The following is a 12,680-nucleotide window of genomic DNA, read 5'->3' as shown; positions in this document are numbered from 1 at the left end:
TATTTCTCAGGATGACACCAGTTTCGAGACATTAATTCCCGAACTTTGCGGAGAAATGCATTGGCGCTCCAGTTAATTTTGTGCTACAATGCATAAAGCGACGTTTTGTTAAGAAACTAACTGGAACACCAATGCATTTCTCCGCAAAGTCTGTGAATTAATATCTCGAAACAGTTGTCATCCCAAGAATTCGTTCCAAGTGGAACTGCCTTGCGAACTCCACGGCTACAATTTGTAAATTGCAATATGGGCCATCAGGTAATTAGTTAAAAATTCAATTAGTGAATTTTTGTTAATTATTCGATTATGTAATTAAATTTTTTGTGCAAATAATATCCGCCTCTTTGAGTAGACCAGCTCATGAACTATATATAGAATTGTGATATCTGCCACAGGCAACCTTTAAGAATTTTTTTAAGTGTTCGCTGAAACACCCTGTATATACAATGAAGCCCTATTGTCCTGCCGAAACGAGTAGGGAAAGTCTACTCCGTAATTAGAGAGGTTTAGCTTGTCCGGTAATCGGGTAAAACGCAGGTGGACTGAGCGTTGGGGAGTTGGGGCGGAGGCGTAAACATGAGCGGCCTGTATGGTGCGGCCACCTGGTGGCGCAGAGATCAAAGAGACAAAAACAGCTACTATTGCAGTAACCAAGTGTATTATGCTTCACGGCTCGTGCAAATTTTGGCAGGAACATGATTACGTCACTGCCGAAAATTTACACCAGCAGCGAAGTATTCTGCCCAAACGTTGTAACTTTAGAAGTAAGCTATGCAATGTACTCGCTTTATTCTTTCAAAGTTTCGTTGTGATCTGAGTTAATAGATTAGTAATTGCTTACAGTATATATAATTATTTCAAATGTCCCATTGGTGTTATTTACAATTAGTGATAACATACAAAATTCTAATGGCCACGTTACTGAACCAAATTTTACATTTCGCTTATGTGTTACACACATTGCCTTTAGTATCCCTACTATATATCGTAGCGATTCGATTACTAATTATATTGCACTGGGAGCGAGGGACTCTGTGCACAAGCTTTTTGCGAACACGTCTCGCTGTAGTTTTTTTTTTTTCGGTAGACGTTTTTCCGCTCATTGAAGTCTGACTCTCTTCGCATTAACTGTCTTCGCTATGAAAATAATTACTATCAGATTCAGCGCTTGATTTTTAATGAGGTACTACTGGAACCTACGACATACTTGGCAAGTCCGCTCACTGTTTTCTCAAAATAGCAGGGTCGCGAACGATTCGTGCACCGACAAGACCGAGCCTCGTCCACGCAGCGAGACCGAGACGCAGCAAGACCGAGACTCGTCCAAGCCAACACTCGTCCACTTTCATTTTCCCTTTTCTTCATTATTTTCTACATTCCAATTTCAACTACAGTTAATTTCCCCGATGCTTTCCTTGGCTTCGTTGTCTGTTGGCTTTCTGTGGTTATGACTAATAAAATCGAGCCCCTCGGTTCCCATTCTTCTTTCGTATATTTATATACCGAAAGTCTCAAGGACACGAATTCCATGAAGCGAAAAATGTATGTGCCGGAACGATACAACCGTTGGCTGATGGACAATAAATTAGGAGAGATATTGCTGCAGTTCCTGCATGATGCAGAGCAACAAGCTTTTATTTTACTTTGTTTTATTTCGCATATGCCTTGCGGCAAATCCCTCTCCCCCCCCTCCCCTCCCCTCCAAAGGAAAGAAACAAAGTACGTTTACCAAGAACTTTGCGGAACGAGAAGTCAACATCAAAGCGTCCTCCTCCATGGTGTTCGCCTTTTGCCGTCATGCGACAATCGCACGTTTGCCCAGAGTGCTGATCAATTTCCTACACTGCACGTCGCATTGTCTCCCCAGCTTGCTGCAGCACGTCTTAGCAGTGCAGAAGCAGCGGAGTGCAGAGGACAACGCCTGCGACCACAACAAGGCTTGCCGCCTCCTTCAATAGCGCGTTTTCTGCGTGTGGCCCTGCCCTGAGGTGGCGACATAGCGCCGAAGGTGCTCGGTCCCGTCGAACGTCCTTAGGAGCTCCCCTCCGCCGCCTCCCTTGTCCCGAACCCCATCAGCTGGGTGCAATTATGCGTCCGCTGTGGCGAAACGTAGGAAGCGGACGCCCGCCAGCGAGGGGAGAGAAGCCGTAAAGAAAAAGCACGCTTCGTCAAACGCCTGCCGCGGGACCTTTAGGAGCGTTAATTGCTCGCTTCCTATTGACATCGTGAGGCGGAGCTGCTTCTTAAGTGGGTTCCGCTGGAGCCGAAAAAAAATTAAAAAATAAAGGAAAACGTCAACGACACGGAAGTCAAGAAAAGTGTGAATAGTAGCCCTTACCCTACGCTTAATACCCGCGCTTCCCAAGGACTGCGGCGTAGCGAACGGCATTCGCGGCAGAAATTGGAGTGAAAAAAAAAAAAAGAACCGTCCTTGATGTTCTTTTGTACAGTGTTCCAAGATACTACATCGGTTATCTCAAAAGGGAGATGTATAGGATAGGGAGAGTCGGCATAGTTCAAACATTCCGAGGAGAAAGCCGAAGATCGCGTCGGGCAGACTGTCATGTGAGTGACAGGTATAGAATGTCTAGTACGCGCACAAAGGCTCGTGTCGTTCAATGCATTCCCTTCTCGCCCGCGCGTTTATTGCGCAATCCACAGCGCATGAATGAGTATCAGCTAACCCAGCTTTCAATTCTTCTGTCGGAGAAGAACGGTGCATTTCTGCCGTTGGCTCCTCTCGGCAAAAACGGGTGGTTATGGTGATGCGCGTCCAAAGGTAGACGCATGAAGATGTGTTAGGTGCGTTGCGGCTTGGTTAAAGGCCGAATGCCAACAAAATTTGGCACCACGTAGAATAGCTTAATTACAGACAGTGCGTCCCTGCACTGCACAGTGCGTAATTACATGAACGAGCGTCCCTGCAAAATTTTACATTTGAAATACGAGTAGATGAGACACAAGAAGTTCACAAAAATAGGTGTTGTTGTCGCCGAAACTGCATAAACAAAAAAAAATTAGGCCACCATTACCGCTTGCCGGAAATGGCGTACAACACAGGATCTTGAAAACCAGTGTGGCTCCTCGGCATGACCTCCGCGATTAGCTGGCGCTGGTGGCGCACTGCACATTTCCATGGCGACGGGCTGGTATTCGCGTCATATCCGCTAATCACCAGCTAGACGCGCCAACTTCTTAGGTGCTATTTAAATGTTGTTAATAGGAAAACTAAGACAGTTGCCAGCCGTCCAGCAATGGCACTATTTCTTCAATAGTATATGGTAATAAATTATAACAAATTTACCCACAGTGAAATTGGGCTTTTATCTCATGCATGCGTCAATGCTAAGATTCTGTAGAAGAATTACACACGACCAAATCACTTGATGCATCAGCTAAAGTCGTGTATACATAAAGTATATGCCTTCCAGAACTTGATGGCGAAGTTTGAAAGTTGTACTGCAAGTGGGGATGGGGAAGCCGCAGGATTATTTCCAAATTGTGCTAACGGCGGAGCGCCGCTGGGCATGACTGGAGTCCAAAAAAAAAAAAAAACACACCGTAAAAGAAGCGCTGAGTGTATCCGCTTGACAATTTGCGGGCATAACAGTGCGCGCGTGGATGAGTACGCTGATTAATATCGGGAAGTCACGCAGCAATTGTTGAGAACAAAGTGGTGCGGAAATCAGTACGCAATTTCGAGTAGCGAAGAAATTTTGCCGTGAAACTTCACACACGCTTATTTTAGACCCTATGCGCAGTGAATCGTGCGTTACAAGTTCATTTCTTAATGCTGAAAGGTCAATTTAAGACCATTTATTGTCATGGCTCGCATTTTCAAGGACGCTGTGGGTGGAGAAGAACTATGGCGCCACTAACATTAAGACTAATAGTTTCCGCTGGACGAATTAGTTATTCTGCGAGATAACCCAAGAGTGTGATTTTTCAATGGGTATTTAAAGGTACTTCACGTCCTTTCGGGGGCCTTTGTATGTTTTTATGTTCGTTTGTACCTAACCGTGTTTCCGTTTAGGAGGGTCAGTGGGTAGTCCATGGTCGAACGGGTAGTGCGTCTGAATGTTGTGCTGAGGAAACGCGGTTCGAAACCAACCGTCGGACCAACTTGGGTTGCTGAGTATGTGAGAATGTGTACATACGTGCCGCTCATGAACGAACCTCTTTCACGCCGACATAGGTCGCTATAGATGCCAGATTCCCACAGCTGTGAGTATTGGAGACGTTACGTCGACTTATACAAATATAACACAATCACATACAGCGTTATACAATTGTATAAATTTGTAGCACAGAGCTTGCAAGTTACTTCTTTTTGTCACTACACAGAATCATAGACAATCACATACAACATAATAAAATTATATGACATGTGTAACGCCACTCTTTTCAAAACACATTTCGTTTTCTTTTCTCATTTTTGTTATTCTCTACGCACTTTTTTTTCATCCTGTGTGTGTGCGTGCGTGCGTGTGTGCGTGTGCGTATGTGTGTGTGTGCGTGCTTTCTTTTTCTATTGCATTTCATAAAAATTCAGATAGTAAAAGTCAAATGTTTTTTTATGGCGCAGACAGCTGTAATGTTGGGCTTCTCACTTTGTACGGCTATATTTCTCCTTTTCCAAATCACAAACATTGCGATAAGAGTAGGTAATCGGTCGAAAAATATTTGTTTACGTAAGTAGGTGATGTCGAAGTTAACTTTTTGGGGGCAGTTTGGCCAATTTTGGCTTGGTATTATGTGGAACTTATCTATGGTATCTCGGTTGTAGGAACAACTCCCCGTGGTATTTTGCGCTCGAAGTCTTTTACTTCTGGCGGTATCGGTGTCCTAAACCAGACTGACTATTTCCTCTTGCCGGTTTTTGTTTTTGTTTTTCTTCTTGTGTTAATCTTTTGCTTGTGAAAATCTCGTTTAATTACGTCGCCGGAGCTTTCTCTATGTCTATTCACGGGAATTCATTTACTACGTTCTTCGTGTTAGCTATAATTTTGTAGAAAATGAATGGTCTGTGGCTCCTTGTGTTGTTTTTGTGCCGAAGTATTCCGAAGCGTGCTTACCCGAGATGCTACTACTTCTGGTCCTTGAAAATTAGTATCTTGAATTATGCTTGATGCTGTTTTAATGGCTAGTATTTGCACGAAATAATTTCGGGGTTGGGCAGGCTTGGTTCTACCCTGTCCCTAGGTAACCGAATTAATTCTTTACTGACTGGTGGCGGTTTGTCTTCCATAAATATGTATTCACCAATGTTGTGATTCGAACTAGCGCTTTCCACTGAATGATAACTATTCATACAACAAAGAATGCTTATGCGTAATCTTTTGTTTTGATTACGTATATTTTTCTTAGTGATTGCCCTGGTTTTGATACGTTATTGAGTGTTTTCTCCATGATATTTATGATTGTTTTGCACATTAGTGGTGACACTCCTCAAGGCTCGAAAAAAGAAAAAAAAAAGCACCGCATATCCACGGGGTGAATGATGGTGAGTGGGCGAAGCTCCGGAGGGAATCATCGGTAAACCGTGAATCTTCCGTGTAATTCGCCCAGTCTCGCCACACTAAATCGAACGATTGACTTCACCAATGACACGCGCCATATGCGACGTCATTCCTATTTTATAACAGCGCCCTTCATTATAATTGCACCATCTCCCGCTTAAGGGGACGCTAGCACAAACGCGTTAGAAACGTGCAGTACTCTCTAGTAAGGGGGAGAGGCCACAGCGTCTTACGCAGCCGTTTACACATGCCGGAACGTTCACCGCGTTTGCCGACGCCATCACATGACTGCTGAGAGAGTATAACCCCCGTATTCATAAACGCTCCTCGACTTGAACTTGACTTGCCACCGCCTTCAACGCGTTTCGAACGCGCTGCCCAAGGCGGTGGCAAGTCAAGTTCAAGTCGAGGAGCGTTTATGAATACGGGGGTATGGCGGAGAGGCCACAGCGTCTTACACCAGCTTCTTACACGGGCCGTAACGCGCTACCACAAACGCGTTAGAAACGCGCAGTCTTTCGTTAATGTTGGGTATTTATTGTCATCGTGGTGCGTGTGTCCATGAGCGCTTCGTGGCGCAGTGGTTAGCGCCGCGCGTTCGGAAGCGAGGGGTCCCTGGTTCGATTCCTCGCTACGGACACAGCTTTCGGAATTTCTTTTTCTCATAAAAGTAGACGTGGCTACCTACTACGACTACTACTACTACTACTACAGAGGAGGGACAGACCCACACCCTAAGGAGCTTCGCCCCTAAAAAAAAGTTGTCGCAGTTTCACCTGAAAGGCGAAGCATCAATTGCGATAGCAAATTTGTAGAGAGCTATACGGAGTAATGATAGTAGCTTTATCAGCTGTATAAACTTGGACATGCAGCAGCACCGGCAACACGCAGAACTGTTGTCGACGCCGTCGGCGTTTTGCCCGCGTTCGCACAAAATGCGTGCGGCGTTGGTGACTGCTGCCGGAGCCTCTGATATAAATAGGCACTTGGTGCCGCAGCTAAACGTCGCCTCCCTTTCCTCCCCCTCCCCCCCACGGCCTTTCGTGCGTCAGAAGAAGGCACGTTTGCTCTACATATATGGTGATGGCAAAGGAGGAAAGAGACGCCTACTTCTGCAGCCCTTAAGGGAGCACGGCACAGAACGCGCGTTTGTTCTCCGCCGTGCGTTCACTCCCCGTGAAAGCGCGCGTCCCTCGCGCCCTTTCACTCGCACATACAGCGTTCGGCGGCGCGCGGTGACGATTTCATCTCCATTGACGTCATACGGAACCTCACGGCGACGGCGACGCCGATGGCAGAAATCTGCTTTTGAGTGTCCATATAATTCGCAATAAAAAAACCCTTTGCACTTTTGCCTTTTGCCTTTTGGACTATTTGGATTTATGATTGTTTTGCACATTAGTGGTGACGCTCCTCAAGGTTCGAAAAAAGAAAAAAAAAAGGCTTTGCACTTTTGCCTTTTGGACTATTTGGATAGAGAGGTCTTCTATGCCGCCAAAATTGAAAGCATTGCCTTTACTTAAATTTAATCGTCTACCATGCTTTGATGCCTATTGGACAAGAAGGACCGTTGGTGTCAGAGGCCGCAGTGTAAACTGCAATACCACATATAGGTTGTTTTACATGACCTCCATAGTCGATAAGGTTATCTATGCGCCTTTCGAGTGTATATATTTTTTTAATTTTACAGAATAGCAATGAACCAGATCAAGCATATAAATATTTCAGTAATAGCCTACGCTTTCTTAAATTAATTGGTTTTAGCGCAGAGAAATCAAAAGCAGCAACTAAAATTCATGCCCGAAACGGTAGTTTCGTGCCCAAAACAGTGAGCTTGTATATATAGCAGCCACAGCCATAAAATAGGCTTGAAGATAGTGGCAGGAGAGTGTATATGGGCTAATGTCTGTCTTGGTCATTACCTTGGTCACTACCAAAGCACGGATCGAGGAAGAGACTTTCAGGCAACACTGCCGATCAATTGTTACACATGTTTGCTTTCTCCAGTTGATCAACGATTACTACTTTATACCTAGCCCTACCGGCGGGGTTCGTAATACCTCGCTCGAGCGCAAGACAAGTGCATTTCTTCGTCTCTTTCAGTTTCTCTCAAATTTAACTTTTCGCTATACTGAAACTTATACCGTGGCTTTTACGTGAAAGGCCTCAACGTCTCCGCAATACTTTGTAATATGCTGTACCCTACATAATCGTTTATCCTATGCCTTTGTTATGTGCAATGCCTTTCCTGTCTATATTGTTAAGTTCATCGCGATATGTTGTAACTGACCCGCCACGGTAGCTCAGTCGCTGTGGCGTTGCGTTGCTAAGCACGAGGTCGCGGGTTCGATACTGGCCGCCGCAGCCGCATTACCGACGGGAGCTGACCGACTTCTGCAAGAACACTCGGGCACCACGCATTGGGTGCATATTGAAGGACCCCAGGTGGTGGAAATGAACCCGCAATCCCTCACTATACGGCGTTCCTCAGAATGAAATAGAGGTTTTTGGCACTTAATGCCGCAGAATTAAACAAATTTAATATGAATAAGTGCTCTTATTCGTCGCATTCAACTGAGAAATGGCTTCCAGACAAAACGCCACAAAGGAATATTTTGAGGACATCTCCATACCTGCCAACTATCCAAGGTATTCCGTAATGTTTACGAATTTCGGCTCATTCTACGATTTTACAAATGGTGCGTCACATCTTAAGGAAAATTCTGTTCGCGAAGAAGTTTCGCTCGTCGGCCTCCGAAGAGATTCTTGGAAATCTTCTGATGGTGAAAGTACACCAGGCAGATGCTTGCTTCGGGCAAGTTTACGTTCGCGCGATTTTTTACGAATTTTAAGGTCCGCAAGATGGCAGATATGCATCTGGGACGATATGTTGTAACTGCCACCTAATCACAGTCGCTAGGGCCCAACAAGCTGCTTAAACCAACTGTTTGCCTGGTCTTTCATTTCCATACTGCACATTCGAGGTAGAACCTTTAAGTAGTGCAAGCGTTTCTTTTGTCTTTCATTTGGACGTTCACTTCGCTAAAAGAGCGAATATAGGAGAACGACCCGAATGCCGCATGTCCCGTCGCTCATATACTGGAAAACGTAACCATACTGAATGCGCACGTGCACGCTTCCACAGGAAACGCAATCTCTCTATTCGGATGGCTGTATACCATATACATACGCTGCTCGTGCGAGAAGAAAAGGAAAGAAACTGAACTCCCGGCTGGCGGCGGCAAAATCTTCCTGCGGAAAGAGTGTTTCCTCTTCCATCGAGCATCGTATAGATTCGGTGTTTCCGTCCACGCCGATGTCAGCAGCGTCGTCGTCACCTTGTCCGGGCGACGCTTTCTGGGGCACAGGATACAGCACACCGCTAGGTCGTCGGATGTCTTGGGCGGAGGAAGCGCGCGTGGTTTTTTTATCGAACCCCGTCGGCGCGCTGCAGCGGGACCGCGACCGGAGCGAGCGAGCAAGGTGGTGCAGGCTGATAGATGCCTGCTGCGCGTTTCCGCGGCTTGCCGTCCACGCCCGCGAATTCGCCAGAGCTGCTTTCCTATGCAACACCGCGACTTGCACATGGATGAAATGATTCCCGCATCCGGCACATGCGCCACTCAGGTTCCGGTGTAATTTCGAAAATGCAAAATAATAATAATAATAATAATAATAATAATAATAATAATAATAATAATAATAATAATAATAATAATAATAATAATAATAATAATAATAAAGTCAAATTATTGCAAGCTCCTTATAGTATTGCTGCTGGCACCGCTAGTTTAACGTCAGCCTGTTAAGCTTTAAAAATAACTTGTGCCTCTCGATGAGGTCATTGCAGGCTGTGTGCTATGGCATGTGTACACCCTTCAGCAAAAGTATACGAACCACAGGGTCGCCGTAAAAGAGTGAATTTCTTCGTAATTAACATGCATCGAACTGAAATTTACGAGTACAATGGAAAGTTCACAATGCCAAGTTTAGACCGCAGTTCTCAATTTCAAGTTGCATTCGCAGGCAGTTGAAAAAAAAATCAGCTTTATCGCGGAATTCCTGGTTCGTATACTTTTGCTCACGGGCGTACGTGTTGGAAAGGTGCAGTCAAACGTACCATGTGAGCAGAAATTTATTGACTCCACTGGCACAAAGCAAAACAGTGTCATTCGATGAACTTAAATTGTATTAATGGGTGGTGCTTCCCACGCGAAGTGATGAACTGTCGCAATTGTTTTTCTTTGAAGTCCCTATTCTGTCTGGCTTTGTGTTCGTGTAAATGTAAGTGCCGTGAGCAATTGAATATGTGTTTAATCAAGACTTGCCTTGTTTAACGAAAAGCGAGTCTGTAAATTGAACATACCTTGTAACCTCGCAGAGCCTTTGTTAATGAATGACTTTGTTTCGAGCCTGTTTTCTGCATTAAGTCACGTATAGGAAAGCATCATAAACGTTAATTGCTCTCACACTCTAGCGTATTAATTTACAGTTTGGAAGCCAGGACTCAATGTGTTCCAATCGACAAGAAAAAGCCGGCAGATCCCATACCCTGTGGGAATCGATGTTATGCGAAGCAGTGTGCAGGGGAGCATACCAAGTTAACGAAATGACCATGAGAGCACCAAGACATAGGCTGCTCTTTCATGACCTGTATGACACGCATGTCATGGTATTCATGTCATGAGTCCTCTGGAGTCCCTTTAGCTACACCTAAGAGACCTTAAGGCGAAAGCCTTACTCCAGCTCATGACTATGACTTCGGCCATGAACCTTTAACCTTTTCCTTCACTTAGCACCACATCCGAACCCATTGCATTGGTTTATGAGGTTTAATCTTTTTTCGGTGAGTCATTCTCATTTTTGCTGAGTCATGGTCATGACTATTACTTCTACCACAATCCTTTAGTGTTTCCTTCATTTAGTGCCTGCGTCCGAACCAATTTCAGTGGTTTTTGAGTATTAATCTTTTTTCGGTGAGTCATTGTCATTTTTGCTGAGTCATGCCCATGATTATGACTTCAACCACCATCCTTCACTGTTTCCTTCACTTAGTGCCCACATCCGAACTCAGTCCAGTGGCTTTTTTTAGTGTTAACCTTTTTTTTTCGCTGAGTCATTGTCATTTTGCTGACTCATGCTCATGACTATGACTTCTACCATCATCTTTTAGTGTTTCCTTCACTTAGTACCCACGTCCGAACCCATTTCAGTGGCCTTTGAGTGTTAATCTTTCTTCTCTGAGCCATTGTCATTCTTGCTCAGTCATGGTCATGACTATGACTTCTACCATCATCCTTTAGTGTTTCCTTCACTTAGTGCCCACGTCCGAACCGGTTTCAGTGGTGTTCGAGTGTTAATATTTTTTCGCTGAGTCATCGTCATTTTTGCTAAGTCATGCTCATGACTATGACTTCTACCAACGTCCTTTAGTGTTTCCTTCACTTAGTACCCCCGTCCGAACGCATTTCAGTGGTTTCTGAGTGTTAATATTTTTCGCTGGGTCATTGTCATGACCTACATAACAAGCATGCCATGACCTATCACTTATGTTCGTCATACACTCCTGTCATACTATTCCAATTTTGGTGCCTACCAAGTTAACGAAACGACCATGAGAGTACCAAGACGTAGGCGGCTGTTTCATGACCTACATGACACGCATGTCATGACATCATTTATGTCCGTCATATACTCTTGTTATAGTATGCCAATTTTGGTACATACCAAGTTAACGAGACGACCATGAGAGTTCAAAGACGTAGGCGGCTAAATAGATACTGTCAAAGTGACAAATGTTCGCCAAAAAATGCTTCGCATTTAAAGGTAACCACAATGGTAGAAGCGAGGCCAGTCACGGGACTCCATCGATATTGACTTTCGGTTTTTGTTGCATCGTTTCACCACTAGCATAGGCCGCAAGCCTTTCTCTTTCGCGAGGAACACAAGACAGATTATTCCTGTCGAAAAGCAAATCGCGTGTGCATAAAATTATAGTTATATAGGCGCATGCAGAGACCCGCAATCACTACGCCCAACATAGTGCTCCGATAGACAATCGTTGGCGCTCTTCGGCGCACATGTCGTTAATATTACATCGCTTGCAGAAATCCCAGAGCCCACTGTCGAGCTGGAGCTGCCAATATAGAGAGTCATATTGGCAGTTTAGCGCGGCCCCGTGAGAACTGCAATTCCATACAACGTGCCGAACGACTTCATTCTGCGCCGAGTGGCGAGACGTAATCCAGACACTCAACGAAGCAATATCATGGTGATGACAAAAGAACATAAGAAAAAAAAAGTGAGAGAAAGAAGGCGGCATGCCATCTAGAGACGCCCGAGACACCCAGAATAAGTGCGGACCTCATACTTTCCGCCTAAGCGAATCGTCCTGAGCGCTAATCTTCGCTATCGGAGCAAAAATATCTGGAGGCTATGGCGTGAAAATAAGTCGCGCCACTCTCTCTCTTTGTACGAACGCGAGTTCTTTCCCTATAGCCACCCCGGTTTTCTTCCTCCTCTCTCTCTCTCTCATGCCTCGCGGAGTGCCCCCCCCCCCCCCCCCCTACTCGCCAAATGACCACTATCGTCAAGACCATTCGCAACTCGCACACTACTGCTCGAGGGCTTTCTTGTCTCGCTGCATTGATGACACGCGCCACTAAACCACGCCATCAGCGATACCCCTGCTATCGGCATCGTTCCCTCTTCTCTGCCGCCACCCCCTCGCCCGTAGCAATCATGCGGACGGGAGCTCCACGCACCGCGGACACAAAAGCCGGCGTTTTCTTTACTGACCACTCCAGCACCCACCTACATCGGCCGTTCTCCTCCAAACTTGGCACTGCGGCCGACCCTATACACTCTCTTTATCTACGGCGTGTTCCGCTACAGAAGCGCAAAGCGTAGCCAGAAAAGAAAGAAAGACGTTCTGTCCGATAGAAAAGAAGCACATAACAAAGCTTAGATCTCATTACAGTGCATCTTATAGGCGCTTCTTTTCTTCTCAGTTCTCGTTTACTTTATGTATCCGCACGCTTTTCTCTGTCCCGTTCGTGTACGATTCCGCTCCGATCGTAACGGAGGTGAAAGAAGAAAGCCCGCCGGCTGGGCTACCGCACGCACGCACACGGTTCACTTATAGCTCGGCGTTTCGCGGTT

The sequence above is a fragment of the Dermacentor silvarum genome, chromosome 4, assembly GCF_013339745.2.
Source record: "Dermacentor silvarum isolate Dsil-2018 chromosome 4, BIME_Dsil_1.4, whole genome shotgun sequence".
NCBI classification, from domain to species: domain Eukaryota; kingdom Metazoa; phylum Arthropoda; class Arachnida; order Ixodida; family Ixodidae; genus Dermacentor; species Dermacentor silvarum.
Note: the sequence above shows the minus strand (reverse complement) of the source record.